This window comes from Phasianus colchicus, unplaced genomic scaffold, assembly GCF_987193195.1.
Source record: "Phasianus colchicus unplaced genomic scaffold, bPhaCol1.hap1.1 HAP1_SCAFFOLD_43, whole genome shotgun sequence".
Lineage (NCBI taxonomy): Eukaryota > Metazoa > Chordata > Aves > Galliformes > Phasianidae > Phasianus > Phasianus colchicus.
Genome location: NW_028325223.1, coordinates 1346860 through 1365499, shown reverse-complemented (window position 1 = coordinate 1365499; position 18640 = coordinate 1346860). Strand labels below are relative to the sequence as shown.

The 18640-nt window shown below is 48.2% G+C and overlaps 1 long non-coding RNA gene across 18 annotated transcripts; it reads left to right on the top strand.

Moving 5' to 3' along the window:
• Nucleotides 1-891: 891 nt before the first annotated feature.
• On the top strand, nucleotides 892-18495 carry LOC149912134 (uncharacterized). 18 transcript variants are annotated; one of them, XR_016462403.1, is made up of 6 exons: nucleotides 892-2151; nucleotides 4218-4514; nucleotides 7470-7967; nucleotides 8173-10228; nucleotides 16930-17065; nucleotides 18338-18495. It is a non-coding gene; the product is annotated as an uncharacterized LOC149912134 (long non-coding RNA). The 18 variants fall into 18 exon arrangements; XR_016462402.1 differs by having other exon boundaries at nucleotides 16930-17819; XR_016462406.1 differs by lacking the exon at nucleotides 16930-17065.
• The last annotated feature ends 145 nt before the right edge of the window (nucleotides 18496-18640 follow it).

Below are 18640 nucleotides of genomic sequence, written 5' to 3'. Positions count from 1 at the left end.
CTGAGGGGACGGGTGGAAGAGGACTCCAGCGATGAGAATGGGGGAAGTGGAGGCGGGGAACGGGGGGGGGAGAGCATAAGCCCAGCGGTCAGACTGAGGGACTCGGGAGGTTGTGGGCGACCCGCGGCGGGGGGGTGGGGGGAAGGCAGTGAAACACCGTGGGTGGGGGGGAAGGGCGGGGGGCACAGGGCACCTCCCGCCGCCGAGCAGAGGCCCTGAGCAGCAGAGGACCCACGAGGCCAAGACAGGACGGCCCCAGCCCCGGTGCCCCCGGTGCCCCCGCCGCCCCCGAACACCCACTCGTAGAAGCTGAGGTGGCGCTCGGAGTCCCGGGGCTGCGCCGCGGCGCTGGAGCAGCGCGGGGCCCCGCTCCGCTTCCGCGTGGCCGCGTCCTCGCGTCGCCGCGTGATGACGTCACTCCGCGGGGAGCGGGGACGGCGCGTCGCTCGAGCAACGGCCGCGCCGGGGCGCTGTCGCTATGGAGACGCCGCCGCGCATGCGCTGTCGCCGCGGGGACGGCTTCCCGCGCCGCAAGGAGGGAGGGCGCGCTGTCGCCGTGGCAGCGCGGCCTGCACGCACGGCCTGAAGCCCGAGTGGGGCTCGAGGGGCAGCGGGGGGCGAAGAAGGGTGGGGGGGGAACGGAGAGCCCTCAGGGATCTCCTGGGGAGGTGGGGGAGCGACTGGGGGAGGGCAGAGCTCCGGGGATGGCGGCTGTGAGTGGGGCTGTGGGGTGGGACATCCGCAGGGAGATGCAGCCAAACAGGGGGATGTGGGCAGAGCATGGAGGTGTGGGAAAAGGAAGACGGGCATCTGGACATCAGCGTGAGAGCCAGGCTGATAGGGAGGGAGCGAGGGAGGGAGGAATGGGAAGAAAGGGAGGGAGGGAGGGAGGGAGGGAGGGAGGGAGGGAGGGAAATGGAAAAAGGGGAAAAAAAGGGGACAAGGGAAAAGAAGGAAAGGAAAGGAAGAAGGAGAGAGGGGAAGAGGGGCAGAAAGGAAGAAGAAAAGGGAAAAAGTCCAGAGCTTGGCCTGGGTGGTATTGCAATGTAGAAGGGCTTCAGGTATCTTGTTAGGTGCACAAGAAGGAGTTCATGCAGCAATAAATGATATTGTGTTCATGTAGGTCAGAGTGGTAGAATTGAAGCAGATGGAGAGAAGATATGGCACCAAAGTGAAATACTGCACAACATAAGACGATGTGAGCTGAAACCAGCGTGACTTCCTGGCTTCCCAAATTGCACTGGTTAAAGAAGTTATTTGTGGGGATGGTGTGTGTAATCGCTGTATGTATGCATCCTTCCTTGTAGTGTGATTGGACTGTGGAGATGTATCTCTAAGTATGAAAGGTCAAAGGTGGTGAGGATTAGGATGTGAACATCGTAATCCTCAAAGGAAAAGGGGGGATTGATGTGGGGTGCTCTGTTCAGCAGCAGGGATTAGCACATCAGTTTAAGAACCAGCGCATGAGTTTAGCAAAAGGAATCCATGAGTGATCGTTCTGAAACTTTCAGCTTTAGTGGGAGAACAGCCTTGTTCCTCCTCAATAACTTTGCATGGGGACACAAATGAATACTTCTACCTTCTGCCTCCATGACTGTGCCTCACGAGAAGCACCAGAGTCCCAGTAGAATACTTTTATCTTTTGCCTCAACACGCGTGAGGACATTTTCCTCAGGTCCCACATACACTGCTAGGAAAAAGTGGCTCACTATGGCCTTATCAGCCGCTTCGCTCGGCAGCCAGTAACGTCTGAGTGCGAAAACACAATGCGCTGATGGAACTGCATGTTAAGCTCTGCAAATTGCCACAGCGCTGCGTTCCTGCCAGGGCTGCTGTCTGTGTGCAGGGATAGGATTAGGAAAGCCAAGGCACAGGTGGAGCTGAACTTGGTGTGGGATGTGAAAAATAACAAGAAGGGGTTCTACAGGTACGCAGGCAGAAGACAGGCCAAGGAGAGCGTTCCCCCTCTGATAAATGAGGACAGAGAACTGGCTTCCTCAGACATGGAAAAAGCTGAGCTGAGGTGCTCAATAAGTGTCTTGCTTCGGTCTTCATTGGTGGTCAGGCTCCTCCCCATGCCTGCCAGGACCTGAAGAGAGGAAAGTGGGACTAAAGAAGGCTTCTCTGAGAGCTGCCGCTGCACGTGCAGAGGTGAGTCCTTGGTGAACACAGACATGGCTCTTGTTCTTCTCAGCGCCTCCGTCTGTCAGAAATGAAAGAGATTGCAGAGTCCCAAGGGAAATGGTGTCCTGTTACTACACTCACTTTGTTTCTTTCCAGTCCTCACACCTTCTTCTACTGTCCTCTTCTGCAGTTCCTTCTTCACTGTCCTCTCTCCTCTTTCTTCATGTGCTCTCCTTTTACTGTTCTCTTCATAGCACGATCTGCTCTTCTTTACTGCTCTTTTCGTTTTCTGCTCTTCTGTACTCACTTCTCTTCTGCTCTTCTCATTTGCCACTTTCCTCTCTTACCGTCTCTTGTACTTCTGCCAGACTTCCTTTCTCGCTTTTCCTCTTCAGCTTCTCTCCACTTCTGCTTTTGTCTTCTCTGTATACGCTCTGTATACGCTAATACCTCTTTTGCTTTTCTCCTTGTCTGCTTGTTTTTCTTACCTACATCCTTTTTCTTCTTCTCTGCTCTTCTTTCTTTCTTGTCTGTTCTCCTTCTGCTCTTATCCTTCTCAGCGTCTCTTCCCTTTATTCTCTCCGCTACTGCTCATCTCTTTTGCTGTCTTGCCTGTATCCTATTGTGCTTTTCATCTTCTGTGCTTCTTCCTTACCGGTATCCTTAATTTTATCCTCTCTTCTGTTCTTTTTCTCTTCTTCTCCGTGTCCAATGTCTGCATCACAACTCTGTCAGAATTAGTTTTGGGGTGGAAAAAGGTACCAAGGTACATAGGTTTGTACAGTAGAACCTCCTACACTTTGCCTGAAAGGTGATCCAAAGGAGCCCTCAGGAACCAAGACCACAGAGGAGCTGCTTTTGAATGGAGAATTTTCCAGAGTTCCTTCCAGTCGTTGCTCAGAGGAACTGAGGTTTTTATCCTTGTATCTCTGCAGAAAAGCAGGGTGGAGGGAACACATATGGTGAGGTGCTCAGGTGAAATTGCCCTCCTTGCACAAACAGCCTGTTTGTGTCCATGTGATGCACGGTGAAGAGAAGCCTGCTGTTCTGTGAGTAAGCCTGCCAAAAGGGAGTTCTGGCCTTTCTGGCAAGTCTCTGAGGTGAGGTCTTTAGACAGGCTGGTTGTTTTGCAGGGGAAATGCCATTTCAGCTGTTTGTTGCCACGCTTGGTTGGTGCTTGTATGAAAAACATTCATCATCTAGACAAGCAGTGCTCTAGCACCAGGGAAGGGAAAAACCTCATGTACATCCAGTCTTCTCCATGAGCCTTATGTTGCCTTTCCACAGAGTCTCTAAATGCCTGTGGAAATCACGGGGGGTGGGGGGAGCAAGGGGATGGGGAAGAGATGAGGGGCAATTTGTGCGCATCCTGTGCCCACGGAGCAGGTATTACCTACAAAGAGCTAGGAACCCTTCACGGCATCCTGGACTTGTTTACTTTCCTTGTTTGAGCGTGATGGTTTTGTAGGTACTTTGTGCATTTTAAGTAACTGTCAACTCTGCTGAGACAACAGGCGTCCTAGAGAGAGCCTTGCTGTACCCTTTTTGTTCGGGCTGTTTTATTCCCTCCTGAGATTAAAAGGGACTGTGGTCTTGCTTAGCAAAGGGAAGCGTGTGCATGCTTCCAAAGCAAAGGCAGGTAGGTGCGTGCTTGCTTAGCAAAGGCAGGTAGAGGCATGTGATGCGAAGGCAGATGGTTGCTTGTGAAGCCATGTCAGGTGGTGTGTGCGCTTCAGTGCTGGTGGGTCAGAGTTGAAGATGCACGAGCTGTGTGACAGCTCTGAGAGTGGGATGGCCAAGGAAGAAGCCTATGGTCCTAGCCCCCTGGGGAGAGAGTGAGATCACTAAAGGGAGGGAGGATTCTTAGACTCTGAGGGGTCTAGAAAGGGAGCTGAAAGGTTTGGGGCTCCCTTGCTGTGCTCTGCGCAGGCTGTGGCAGTGCTGGGGTTTATTTTGGAGTCAGTCTGAAAACAAAATGAGACAAGGGGGTTTTCTGTGCAGTTTGAAGCCCTGCAACTCTGCTGCCGGGGCTGCAGCCCAGGGTAGGCACCCTGTCCCCACAACTGCTGACCACGTTCTTTCCTTCTCTGCAGTGACCACGTCCAGCCCTACGAAGACACTTTACATCATGTCGGACACCAAAGTGTCTGCGCTGACCACGTCTGTGATGGGTGAGGCTACCTCAGTCCCTCTCAAACTGCCAGGCATCCAACCTTCCTCCTCCGCCAGCTCTCCTCCTAGCCCTGTCACCTTTGCCACCTCCCCATGTTGTGTCGTGTCATGGAGATCTGTGGTGCTGGGGCAGGCCTGAACTCCCCTCCCTGACAGCAGACGCGTTTCTGAAATCTCTGCTCATTTCCTCATCCTGCTGGCTCATTCTGTATTTACAGGTTTGTGTCCTTTACTTTTCTTGGGTAATTTAGGACTGGTTTAAAGCAGCTGTATTTGCTATTGCCTTTGTCTGCAGTTACCCTTGTGGGTGATGGTGATGGGATATACCCTTTTGGGTTAGGTTTTTATGGAACGGGAAATGGTGGAATCACCATCCCCAGAGGTGTTCAAGGAGTGTTTAGGTGTTGTACCGAGGGATGTGATTTAGTGGGAAATGTTGGACTAGATGATCTTAGATGTTGTTTCCAACCGTGGTGATCCTATGATCCTAAGGTTTACACTTGTGGATTGTGATGAAGTGTTAGTGTTTAGTGCTAGAGCTAAGTGCTGAGGGTAACCCTTTGGGGTTAGGGTTTCATGTTACTGTTTTCTGTTAGGTTTAAAGGTTAAGGCTTAACACTTGATGTTAGTGATGGTGGGGGTGTGCCCACCTGGTTGGGGGTTTATGGCTTGTCCTTTTTGTTAGGGACAACAGCAGCACTTTTGAGATGGGAATGAGGGTTAAGCGTTAGCATTTTGGATTAGGGCTGAGGAGTATCTTTTGGGGTGAGTGTTAAGGATTAGCCTTTTAGGTTAAGGTAAAGGGTTAAGGGTTGTCCTGTGGAGTTAATGCTAAGGGATGCTGTAGTGTAAATGCTGAGACATGGCTTGAAACCTGATTTTTCACCTGGTAGAAAGGCAGGGCCAACCCAGAGCATGCAATGTTCCAGAATGACAGAAGGGGTGGAGCCAGGATCCACCCCTTCCCAGCCCTCATTGAAGGGTTGGCAGTGTAGGCAAAGGAGATCCCTGCCTACCTGAATCCTTCTGAAGATAAGCAGCTTCTTGCCTTGATTTCTGTGCCCACGGCTGTTGCCTTTGAGCAAATTCTCCCTTGCTGCAGCCTTGGACCTTGCTCCTCTGCTGTCATGGCATGAGGCCTGGCCTCATGGGGCGCAACCCTGCTGACTGATAGATGTGTTGGTTTGGTTGGGGGTGGATGCCGTAGCTAATGGCAAAACCATTTCTTTAGTGCAACTAAGGAGGTAAGTGAGAAAACAAGAGAGTCTTGAGAAGAAAGAGTGACTGATGGCAGCGCTGTACTGGAAGCAATAGAGAGGCTGACAGTGGCTGTCGGTGGCAGTAGAGCGATCCGAGTCTGTGTCTAAATGGTTCTTAGAGCTGTGTCTGTTCCTTGGAGAGGCCAAACAGTGTGGAGGTACTTGTACTCACAGTTGTTTGACTTAGGAATGAAGTGTTTCTCAGCTCATGCACCTGACAGTGTTGTGTTTGCTTGTGCAGCTTTGCTTTGTGCATTGTAGAGCTGTCTGACAGATGTGGATTCATTTGCCACTCACTCAGCAGGAATGAGACTAGTAATACTTTCTGTAAATGCATTTCAGTTGAAAAAATGAGTTTGTTTTGGCTGTAGAAATGGTGTATTGGAGGGATTTTGGTGGATGTGGGCTAACAGGACAAGGATTCTATTGGCAACTGCTTTCTGTGACATGGAAAGGCTGTACTTTATTTTAGGGATGGAGCATGGGATTCTATTGACTCTTATTGAGAAAGGGGGAAATGGAAAGCCTCTGTGGGTAAGAATGTTTTGTGAGCTGTAGTTTGGGTACTTTCATCTAAATAGGACTGTGTGAAAGGGTGTGTGTGATGGAGGAGAGAAAAGTGCCTCGTGTTGACTGTAAGGAAGGCATAATGTTAGAGCAGTGGAAAGGCAAATTTAAGAAACAGTGCTTGAAAACTTGAAGTTAGTGGCTGGCTGTGCTAAAATCTTCTTCCAAAGAGTTGCTCTTCAAGTATTTCCTGCTTTCTCTCTGTGAGAAACTGACGCCAGTGGCCTTCCACTGCAGCATGGCCGTGTGGAAAGGCTGGGGAAGAAGACAGAGCTGGAGAAAGCACCAAAGAGAGGTACAGAAACATAACAGGCATCTGGACTTGATGCACTGTCTTTCTGCCCAGGCTTTCTGTTTGTTCATTGCTGGGACAGTTCTCTGCAGTTTGCATCCCAGCTTTCTCCCAAGTCCTGGCTGCACAAAAATGCAAGCATTCAGAGGAAAAGGAAAAAGCAGAGGAGTGGGCTTCTGAGAAAAGAGTTGAGGGGGAGCGTGAGGAGCTTGAGGCAGAGTTTCAGAAAAGTGGTGCTTTCACTTAGGATTGCTCTGAGATTTCCTTGCCCTGGGTTATGATTGAGTGTAGCTATTGGTTTCTTGGTTCCTGTGTATGCATTGTTGGTAGACAGACTAGTGTGTGGAAAACACAGCTGAGAATCCGGGACATGGTAATGTACCAAATGGACTGAACTACTGGAAGGATTGTGGGAATGAGAAGAGAACCTGAATTTCTCTTGCACAACAAGCCTGTATCAGTTGTGTCTCCTTTCACTGAGCTGAACGCACGGTGTGTGTGAAGCCTTCTGATGGGAAACCCACAGTCCCACAAAGTGGGCGTGGAAACGAAATGGAGCTGAGGTGCATCTGTGTGCTGAGTCATACTGCTGAGGACAGAGAGGAGCCCCAGCTGAAAAAGCAGCTTTGGTAAGAATAGTGGTGAAAGTAGGAGTGGGTATGGAAGGTTTAGACTGCTCTTGGAGGAAAGGTGAAAGTTTCAAATGTTCTGCAGATTCAGTATGCCTTGGTGTGCCACATCTGCCTGCCCTGTCAGCACTATGTCAGGCTTTTTTTCCTTTCCTTTTTAAGGTAGGAAAAACAGTTTCTGGCTAGGAGAAGAAGAAATGCAAGTCTTCCCTGCATTGCTCCTTGGGCAGTGGGTGCTGATGAGCAGTCCTTGTATGAGAATAATGTATTGTCATTTGATCTGTCTTTCCATTCCTTCAGCAACTGGGGTGTTGATGCAGCTGCACGTATCTCCTGTTTTGTCCTTCTGCTTTGTGTAAAAGAATAGTATAGTATGCAATCTCTGTGTGAAATTTTCTTAAAGTATTTTACTTTATTTGCCCCTAGGAAGCAATGGCTTGGAAATGATGGCAGTGTCACCCAGCAGCCCACACAGTGACCTGATGTCTCATTGCTTGCATCTGTTAAAAACCACCACGATGAGAAAAGAACGTTTGCATGGATTCTGTGCTGACTGTGTCAGTACAGCCCTTAGGAGTAGTGTGGACATGGCATGGCAGGGAGAAGGGAATTCCCTTCTGATGGGAAAGTGCCCGAGGAGTGTTGACATCCCGTGTGTTGGTGCCCCATGCCCACCCCATGCCCCACGCACTTCTGAATGAGCAGCACAGCTTTTGTGTCATTCAGCCACCTGTGGCAGAGCAGATCAGGCTTTCTGCAGGCGTCAGCAATCATCCCATCGCTTTCTGCCTTATAAGGAGTTGAAAACCTTTTCATTTTGGAATCCTACTTCCAAGCTTAACCACCTCCAGTGAAGCAGATGTCATTTTTCTTGTATCCTTCAATTCTGAGTCCATATTCTCCCAAAAGCAAAAGAGTTTGGAGGTAACCACCAATAGTTAAGTGAGTGATTTCAGTATGTATTTCTGATCGTGACAATTACTTCAGTTTAGAGGTCACAGTTAATGTACTGTGCCTGTTTTAATTGTGACCAAGGTTGTAGTTGTAGCTGACTTCCCAAGGCTGCAATACGTGGTGGTGACACAGCCGTGGGCTTCTGCATTTGCATTAATCCCACATTTCCTTGCAGGTCAGCTTGTGCTGGAAGTGGACAGTATCAGAGTGTGAGTGAAGGTCAGTGCAGGAGCAGCTGTTGATGGGAGTCCAGGCTAATGAACTCTGGAGCATCTCCCAGTACGGTACCGGAGGAGGCAGGAATGCTGTTAAGGAGCTCCTCAGCAGGAAGGTGGCTCATCCAAATGCTTGCTGACAGTTTGAAAGCCCAGACCCTTCCAGCCTCCACCTCAGAGGCAACATCTCCTTTGTCCGATCATGCAGCACCTGAGCAAGAGGGGGACCTGAGCTGGCTACACAAGAGTCATCTTAACTTCTTTGTTATTTTACTTCAGATAACTCCATTGGGTGACCCTGCTGTTGGTTTCTTAAAATTTGGATTACGTCTGATGGAGGCCCAGAAGTGATGTGGGCACTCACAGAGGTCACAACTGTTGCTGGGGTGGGAGCATTTGTCCCACAGCTGGTGAGCAGAGCTGGTGCTGCACGCAGAGACTGGGCTCTGGGCCTTCCTTGAGAGAGATCGCCCTGTGAGAACCCGTCAGAAGCACTGCTGCAGCACGTGCATGAGCTGGGCACAGCTCAGGCTGAGCAGGCCGAGTGGGTGAACTGGGTTTGGTGCTGGGTGGTTGCTGGGAGGTGTCTCAGAAGAAAAGCTGGGCTGGGGTGGGCCCGCTGTGTCAGCCCTTGTCCCAGCTGGTGGTGAGAGCAGGGTGGAGGCTGATGGGTGCTGCCCACTGTCACTGCTGCTCTTACCATGTGGCACAGCAGTGCTCTGGTGTGTGAGCTGGGAGGGAGAAGGACAGCCACTGTGCCTGGCTAAGGCAGAGCTGAGGTCTGTTGAACACGTGGATCGTACCAGTGCAGCTATATACCAGTAGGGGTGGAAGACAAAGGGAGTTTTCTTCATGACAGCAACACCAGCCACTTGCTTCAAGGTGTATAAATGTTGAGGAGATGGAGAACACTTGCTGTCAGAAATCATGGCAGCTGTACAGAATCTAGTTGTATTTTGGGGATGGTTCTTGTAACCAGTTGATTTTAAGACACTGTCCTACTCAAGAGTACTTTAGAGTGCATGATAGAAGAAAGCTGGGAAAATGCTTCTCCTTACTATTTTTCACTTGCAGATTCTTTCTTTAGGGATTCTTTCCAAAAGGAGATTTTGGGGATTGAGGCAGTTGAAGAAAGAGTGAAGCCAGGGGGCAGTCCCTGTGGAGAGGACCCCAGGAACTGAGCTTCCCCACCACTGTCTCAATGAGAAGACAGACGCAGTTCCCATTCCTGCTCTGCATATGGAAAAGTATGGCTGGATTTATTTGTTTGGGTTTTCTTCCTTTCTCTCATTTTGAAGGGGAAAAGCTGGAGCAGGGGGAGCACTACTGGTCCTTTGTTACCTCCATAACCGGTTGGATTCTGCATGTGCTGCAACAGGACAGCATTGCCAGGCTCCTTAACCTGCTGGGGCAGGGTGGGAGCAAAGAGCGTGAACTGCCCTCCTGCCAGCTGCACCTAGTTATGGTTTGCCAGGTCCCTGCTGCCCTGAATTTCACCTGAAAGGTTTGTTCTAGCTGCTTGCAGTAGTAAAATTTAGGGAAGAAATGGAAGTCAAGAGCTAAGGCTCTGCACAATAACTTTGCGTGGATTGAACTGTGGCACCTGAAGACTGTTTCCTGAATAATGCTGGCATTTTGCAGGTGTGTTGGTTTAACCCACTGAACTGATGTCTGTGAGCGCCAGTCTTCTCCACCTGAATAGTAAGAAAGCTGGGGTATGCCCAGAAATTGCAGCAGTTGCTGTGAATACTCTCCCAAATGTTTGTTTCCTTTAGTGGTAGCTAATGACTCAGCACTGTGATATCCTGTCTCTGGCACGATCTGGAACGCTGCATCTCTTTGCAGATGTTGGGTGCCCATTTCCATGGACCCTCCTTTCTTTCTCTCCTCAGAAGCAGCACAGTGCGGTTCCCTGCGTTAGGGAGCAGCAGCCAGCAGGCTGCCAGAATGCCAGCTGGGCCTTGCAGCGCGCAAAGGGACGTGTTGGGGATGGACCATCCTTAGCACCACGCAAAAGTGAGTCTCTTCAGTCCTCTGTCATGAAGTATGGAAGAATGCATTTTAAGTATTACTTCTGAGCGGGTGCAGGACTGTAGGGATGTCAGGTAACCATGGTGGAAGCACTGGGGAGGCCAACAGCGGCAGCTGATGGCAGCAGTGTGACAGAAGGCCGTGTATAAGTGGTGGTGCTCAGAGCTGAGTGCATTCCTGAGAAAGGCACTCTTGAATTTATGGCGTTTTCTTTCACCTAGTGATATGTAGAAAGTTAGTGAAGAAAGGAACAACAAGAACAAAAATACCCTACTGCAAGGGCAACTGCATTTGGATATTTACAGCATGCTAGAGCGTTATGTGAGAACCAAGAACTCCGTGACCTGTAGGATGCAATGTCTTCTGAGAGATTATTGGAGGACTTTGTGGACGGAGACGTGTTTAGCTCACTCTGCATCATCTACACTGCCTAAGGAAGTTACACTGCAGTAAGAAAACCATGCTCTCTGAAAGCACAGTTTCCCATTGAGAAGAATTATTTGGCTGACCACCTTGGGGTCAAACTATAAAGTGGATTACAGGGCAAGTACAAGGGGCGAGACAAAAACGCCTAAGGCATGGTTTATTACTTCTCAAAGTAGAAATTAAGAAAGGGTTAGCTGAACTTCTCCCTGGAAATGCCTGTTAGTTTTGCTGGAATCCTTAGTGACTAATTCAGACAGACATCTGTGCTGCAAATGTCTGTAACTGTATGGATGAAGTTTATGATCTGCACGTCCTGTAAAGCTATAGCTACATTGTCTTTGATTTTTACTTAAAAGATTGCAATGTCTTACCTATGCTATATGAATTGCAAAGCTTGCCTGCAAGCTGGATCATCCAGCAGCTTTCACACTCTCCCTTTGTGGAAATGTAATCAACTCATTCAATAGTGGGATCATGAATGAGTCCAATGAGAAGGCAGCATCAACAGTGAAAGTTTGACTATAAACTGAAATAATGAATTACCATGGTTGAAGCTGAACCAGTAGTCCAGTAATAGTTCTATGAAGTCTCAACACCTACCAGATACTTTCTAATGAATTTAAAAGATTCTTAATGCTAACTTCATACTGCATGAGTTGGTTCCTTTACACAGGTTGGTTCTTCCTTAACTTATTCCATACAGGTTTTAGTATCACTCTAGGGATTTTTTTGATAGAAAAGGACTTCTTGAAGGTTATCACTTGTACATTATGCTTTTACATAATGTACAGTGTGGATTTGTTCCTAAGAAAATTGCATGAACAAAACGAGGAACAAATAAACTTTCATTTATTTCTTTCAAATTTTTTTTTTTTAAATATGTATTTGCTGACCAACTTCCACACGGAGCTTTTGATCTCCTTGTTACAGCATGTAGATCATGGGATTAGTCAAGGGAAGACAACAGTATGGAAAAGAAAGGTTTCCCAATGGAAACCTTTGCCATTGGGACAGCCTCAGAGGGTAGGACATATATGTAGACAGCTGGGCCAAGCATGACAAAAACTACGATGATGTGGGAAATGCAGGTGGAGGTTATTTTGTTCTTTGTTTTGGTGTGTCTGGAGCTTCAGCAAGAGGATTATGTAAGAGATGAGGAGAAGTGCAAAGCACATGACAATGACAACTCCATTGTTGAGGAACATCAGAAGTTCCGCCGTGTAAGGTCAGCACAGGCCAAGTTCGCCAACTGACGCACATCACAGACAAAGTCGTCCAGGACGTTGGGGCCACAGAAGGGGAGCTTGATGGTGAGAGCAAATAGAATGATGCCATGAATGAAGCCACCGCCCCACGAAGCTCCAGCCAGGGCACAGCATACAGTCCTGTTCACAAGCATGGTGTAGTGGAGAGGCTTGCAAATAGCAACGTAACGGTCACAGGCTATGGCCAACAGCAGGAAAGCTGCTGCTGCTCCCAGGAAGTGAAGAAACAAAGGCTGGGTCAATCAGGCCTTGTAGGAGTTGATCTTAGGATTTGAGAAAAAGTCAGCCAGCATTTTGGGTGGGGTCACAGAACAGTAGCAGATATCCAAGAATGCCAGATTAGCCAGGAAAAAAATGCATGGGTGATCCCAGCTGGGAATCCCCCTGAATTGTGAGAATGATAAGGATGTTGCTTGGGAGAATTATGATGTAGAACAGGAGGAAGAAGAAGAAGGGAATTGACTGGACTTTGTGGGATTGAGACAATCCTAGCAGAATAAACTCTCTAACTACAGTTTTCATGCTCCATTTTGACTCTTGCAAGCCCTGAAAAACAGACAGCAATAAACACACAATGTCAATATGTTGCAATATTTAAGCAACTTAGGCTACGCTTAGGCTACTGAAAATGCACATCCTGTGACCATTACCTGGTTTTATGGAGGACCACATCCCTGTATGTAAAGGAACATCAGATTTATTGGGCCATACCATACGGCAGGCCGCCATTAACCATTTTATTATTGAATGGTTTTCATCATTATATTGATTACCTGCATATAATCTCTGTCTAAGAGCAGGATGGACGGTCATTGTGGCCAATTTGGCTATTTCCAGGCCATTCACCAGAACACTTTCTGCCCCAGAATCCCATAGTCTTAATAACCAAGCCGGCACACTTTCTCTAGGTTTCTGCCTGAATCGTTGGACTAAGTCCATCAGTTCTGTTGCCGTGTACGGTTGGGCTGTTACGTGCAAGTGGGTTTGAGCGGGGGGCCACTGATCAGGCGGCACCCCTGCTGGTCTGTCCTGTACCTTTTTTGTTTTTTGAGATATAACAGGACGGACTTCTAGTGCGTCCGTCAAAATTGGGGATTCAAGATCCGATTTAGATGGTTTATTTTCCTGATCAACACAGTCCGTTGATTCAGGAGCCTGGTCATTGTTTGTTGAAATACTACGAACTTGACCTATTGGAAGACGTAGAATTGGTTTTTTTTCCTGTTAATAGGCCAAGTTCCTGTTCTAACTTTTCAATACGATCTTTTAAAAGTTCATTTTCATTCACTGAAGTATTATTCCTTATTTCAGCATTGTTTAAAGCATTTAATAGTGGCCATGCCACTGTAGAAGCAGCTAATTGTCTTTCTCTAGTGACTAATATATCTTTGACTAGTCCCTGAAAGTAATCCACTAGGCGATATGGGGAAACGTTTCCCACAACACTTAGGGGACCCCATTTTTCAATGATAGTTGCCAATTCATAATAAGGGGATCCCGCAAATCCTGGGATCTGCCCTGGAATTATCTTATCTAGGGGGGTAGTGTTCTCCCCCTTGAACCATTTACAGAAATTCCAAAGAAAGGACATAGTGTAAGTTTCAGTATATTCGGCTTGCCTGCCTGGCTTGCCAAGTGTATAATCAATGAAAGTTATATAAAGGAATATTATATAATTTAATAATATTAAGATGTTATAGTAATGAAATAAACAAGAGAGTTAGGCACAGCGAGACAAAGAGAATAAATAGAAGGCTCACCCGTGTCGTGGGCTCGCTCAGGAAAGACCAGTGGAGTAGATCTTCCAAAGAGAGAGAGAGAGATCCTTCCCCACTGGTAGTCAGCTCTTGAATGGGTCTAGGAGAGTTGCAGCCAGGCTCCACCCCTTCCTGCAGCACAGGTGAATTGCTTTCACCTGTGCTCCCAGGGCTGCCTCATTGCTCGCCTCAGGTGACTAATCAGAGGTTCAGGCCGTGACTCAGCAGTTCCCATACACTGAAGTAATCTACCTGGACTTGTGCAAGGCTTTGATATGGTCTCACTCCACATCCTTATCTCTGATTTGGAGATACGTGGATTTGAAAAGTGGATTAGTAGCTGGCTGTATGATTGCAGCCTGAGGGTTGTGGTCAGCAGCTCTGTGTCCAGGTGGAGGCTAACAATAAGTGGTTATATTAAGGAATCCCTCAGGGTTCCATCTTGGGACTGCTGTTTTTAATATCTTTGTTGGTGATCAAATAAATTCTTCACTGTGGGGGCTGTCAGGCACAGGAAGAGGTCCCCCAGAAAGGTTTTGGATTGCCCCATCCTTTGAGGCATTCAGGGCCAGGGTGGATGTGGCTCTGGGCAACCTGATCTACTGCATGACAACCCTTCCCATGGCAGAGAGGTTGGAACTGTATGATCTTTAATATCTCTCCAACCTAAACCAGTCTATGATTCTCTGAATCTAACTCAGTTCAGTTGGTCAATCTGGGACCCAAATAAATATCTGTATAAACATGCCAAGGCACCCTAACAGCCTAACACAAGTGCACGTGGCTGGCACAGGATGGATCCCCTTCCACCCCAGTGCAAGGAGAAAGGATGAGGAAAAGCAGATAGGTTCTCAACGCCTTTTTTACATCTGTCTTTAATAGTCAGGCCCGTTATTCTCAGGGTACTCAGCCCCCTGAACTGGAAGACAGGGTGGGGAGCAGAATAAACCCTCCACAATTCAGAATAAAACAGCACGTGACCTGCTGCTCCACCCGGGCTGTCACACATCCGTGGGATTGGACTGGATCCACCTGAGGGTACTGAGGGAGTTGGTGGACGTGGCATCCTAGCAGCCCTAATCAATCAGGGAGTTCCCAGGTGACTGAATACTTGCTAATGTGGTGCCCATCTACGAGAAGGATCATCCTGATGTCCTCCTATGACTACATACCCACCTGGTGGATGAGATGCTGTGGGTGGAAGCTACCTGGACTGGAGCAAAGCCTCTGACACCGCCTCCTGTAGCATTCTCCTGGAGAAGCTGGCAGTCCATGGCTGGGATGGGTACACTCTTTGCTGAGTAAAAAACTGCTAGGAGGGCCAGGCCCAGAGAGATCCAGATGGAGTCCAGTTCTGAGAGGCGTTCCTCAGGGGTCGGCGCTGCAGCCTGTCCTGTTCAGTGTATTCACTGACGAGTCGGATGAGGGAATTGGGTGCACCCTCAGTAAGTTTGCAGATGACACCAAGTTAGGAGGAAGCGTCCCACAGACGGACTGAGATAGGCTGAATGACTGGGCTGACTGCAACTGCATGAGCTTTAAGAACGTCAAGAGCTGAGTGCTGCTTTTCGGCTACAGAAACCCCAGGCACCGTCACTACAGGCTTGGGGCAGAGCGGCTGTAAGGCTGCACGGACGAAAAGGGTCTGGGGTGCTGGTGACAGCCGGCAGTGCCCTCCAGTGGCCAAGGAGCCCAATGGCAGCCTGAAATGGGGCAGTCAGGAGCGGGGATGCGATCGTCGCTGTGATTTGCCAGTGGCCCCAGGGGATCTAAATTGCTAGCGGTTGTCCTTGTCCCATCAACTGCAGCCCAGCCCAGCCCAGCCGCTCCCTACAAGAAGACATGGCGGCCCTGGAGTGTATCCACAGAGGGGCACCAAAGCTAGGAGGGGTCTGGAGCGCAAGACTTAACGGGGAGTGGGAGAGGGAGCTGGGATGGTTCCGTGTGGAGAAGAGGAGGCTCAGGGCAGACCTTATCGCTCCGTCCAGCTACCTGGAGGGAGGTTACAGTGAGATGGGACCTCTTCTCCCAGGTAAATAGCAATAGGACTACGGGGAATGGCCTCACATTGCACCATGGGAGGTTCAGATTGGATAGTAAGAAAAGTTTCTCCCAGAAGGGGTGGCGAGGCATTGGCACAGGCTGCCCAGGGAAGCGGTGGAGTCTCTGGAGGTGCGTAAGGAAAGGGTAGCTGTGGTACTTCAGGACAGGGTTTGTTGGGCAGTGTTGGTGGCAGGTGGATGGTTAGACTGGATGAGCTTTCCAACCTTAATGATTCCGTGATTCTCCTCTCAGTACCTTACGTTCGCAGAAGTAGCACTAAATATACTGTGGATCTTTCTAAAGTGCAGAAGGTTACAGTGAGCTGTGTCTGTTCCATAATGTTCTTCCATTGGCTCTGGAGCATCGTTCTCCAATTGATGTGGATCCAGGGTGGATCCAGGGTGTCCCTTAAGGAGACCTGCATAGGCAGGAAGAGCAGTTGCTTAATCTGACACTGCATGGACAACGTGACTGCCCATCTCCCCAGCCCTGTCTGCTTAATGCCACCTGGCACTTGCCTTGCTTTTCCTTACATCAGACTTCTCTTCTAAAGTCTGCACTGAATGTTTCAGATCCTTTGTAGCAGCTGCCACCTGCTCTCCTCAGAGGACACGGGTGCAGAAGGGTTTCTCTTACGTTTAAACAAAGAACAGTAAGCGTAACAAAGCGTAACACAGGTTACCAAGAAATAGAACGTACTCCTCAGCTGTATGCCTCCACTGAAGTTCTCCTTCCCAAAAGATGACTGTACAAGAAATATGTCACGTACATAGGTAGGAAATGATAAATATTAATATGAAAGGCATATTAATTAAACAGTTAGCTGGCTAAGGACACAGTGAGACAAACTGCTAAGGAGGGACAAACATTAGCTCCCTGAAACTCAAATAACTGCACTCATTAAAAGGGCTATAAATGATCAGAGATTAAGGGGAGAGGAAATTGGGATAACAATAGAAACTGCAAAGGTTGAGACAGGCAGCTGGAAAGGTGGCTTCCAACGTGGTCAGCCTAATCAGGGCAGGTGGAAATACCTGTAAAATGAGGGCAGTTACATGCACAGAATGAGAGAGAGTTGTCAGTGCAAGAACAGCGGAAGATTGGTATTTCTTTCCATACTGTGAATATCCATCCTGAAAGGTCACGTTTTCTCATGATAGAAATTCCACTTATTGTGTGCGTGTTTCACTGACAGGATTGAACCAGGGCAGCTCATGAGGAGGTGCTGAGTGTTTGAAAAACACTGAAGATGACTTCAGGTTTTCAAGCAGAGCTCCACCGTGTGACCACAAGCAGCCGGTGCCATCTCGAGAGGCCCTGGTGTTCCTGAGGTACCTGCCTGGGACTAACAGTTGTCAGAGAGAACCTGCAGGAGACCAGAGCCCTTTGGGACTGCAGATGGAGCCTGGAAGGAGAGCCCCAAGGGATCTGATTGCTAGCAGTTGTCTTTGTCCCTGTACTGCAGCCCAGCCCGGCACTAAATCCTCCCCCCCACAATAAGACAGTGGATCGCTGGGGATGATCCACAGTTGAAGTGGCCACTGGAATCCAAGAAACTCTTCCTGGTTCTTAGTAGATATCCAGATATCCGCGAAACGTCCTGGATTATCTGTGGCAAACTCAGACTGAAAGAGTCGAGTGCAGGTCACGCCAAGTAACTGTGGTAGAATCCATTATTTGGGGAGAACATCTCCTTCCAGCTAGGGAAGTTAAGTGGAACAGTGTGAAAAGATCCATCCGGCCAATCCTCTGAGTAAGGGAAAATCAAATGTATTGTGCTATAGTGGCAGAAGGCAAACATTATTGGACTGTGCCTCAATTTACTAAAAGCTGTCTAATCCACTTAACCCATGAGCAAAAACAAATGGTCTAAGCGGAGTGAAGGACACTGATTTGTGACGTAACATGAGGAAGACAGTAGATTGCTGATGTAAGAACTGTCATGCTTGTGCCCTGACCAGTGCTGATTATGCTGGAGTAAAAGCCTCAGGCCAGCACCAGTGTACCGAAGGCCCAGGGGAATGACTGCAGATTGACTTTGCAGGACTCCAGCCCACGACAGCTCAGAGCAACAAATGCATCTTGGTATTAGTTCCTTTTTGCAACGGGGCAGTAGCCATTTATCCCTTCACAAATGCCAGTGCTGAGAAACCAAAGGCTCTACAATATCGTTCATATAACTCTATGTGTAGAGAAAATGGCTTTGATCCAAAAAGCTAATAGTATAGACAGATAACAGAGAAGGCAGAATACCAGAAGGCATGCCACAACAGCAAAACGACACATCAGTGACAATGAGCTTGTCTTTCTCTGTTTATTTCAAATGTGTTTTTTTCTCTCTTCTGCATTGATTGCCATATTGTAGAAAGGATTGAAGGGAATAAAAAGCTAAATATATTAGAATATATAGAATATATAGATAGATAGATAATATATAGATATAGATAGATAATATAGATAATATAGATAATATAGATAGATAATATAGATAATATATAGAATATATATATTAGTCAGGAAGAAAATGAATGTAAGCAACCTCAAAAACACTTCTTTTTTTTTTGCATAAGCTTGACTTAGTAAAAGGTGCTCCTTTTCTGTAGGTATGAAACAACGGATACACCAGGAAATTTTGGCTGACCTCCCCAGATCACAGCCTTTAAAGGGATCATTAATTGCAATGGAGAAAGATTTTGGTGGGCTACATCAAGGGGAAAATGAAAAAGCTTTGTTAGGATTATAAAGCACCAGGACTACAGCACCCTCTTATGGCTTCAATTCAAATGCACTGGGTGCCCTGCCACTGGCTGGGAGGGCGGGTAGAAGGCAAGGCCAAGTGAGGAGGAATTGAAGGAAGAATGGAGGGAGGGATGGAGGGAAGAAGAGATGGAGGGAGAGGGAAGCAG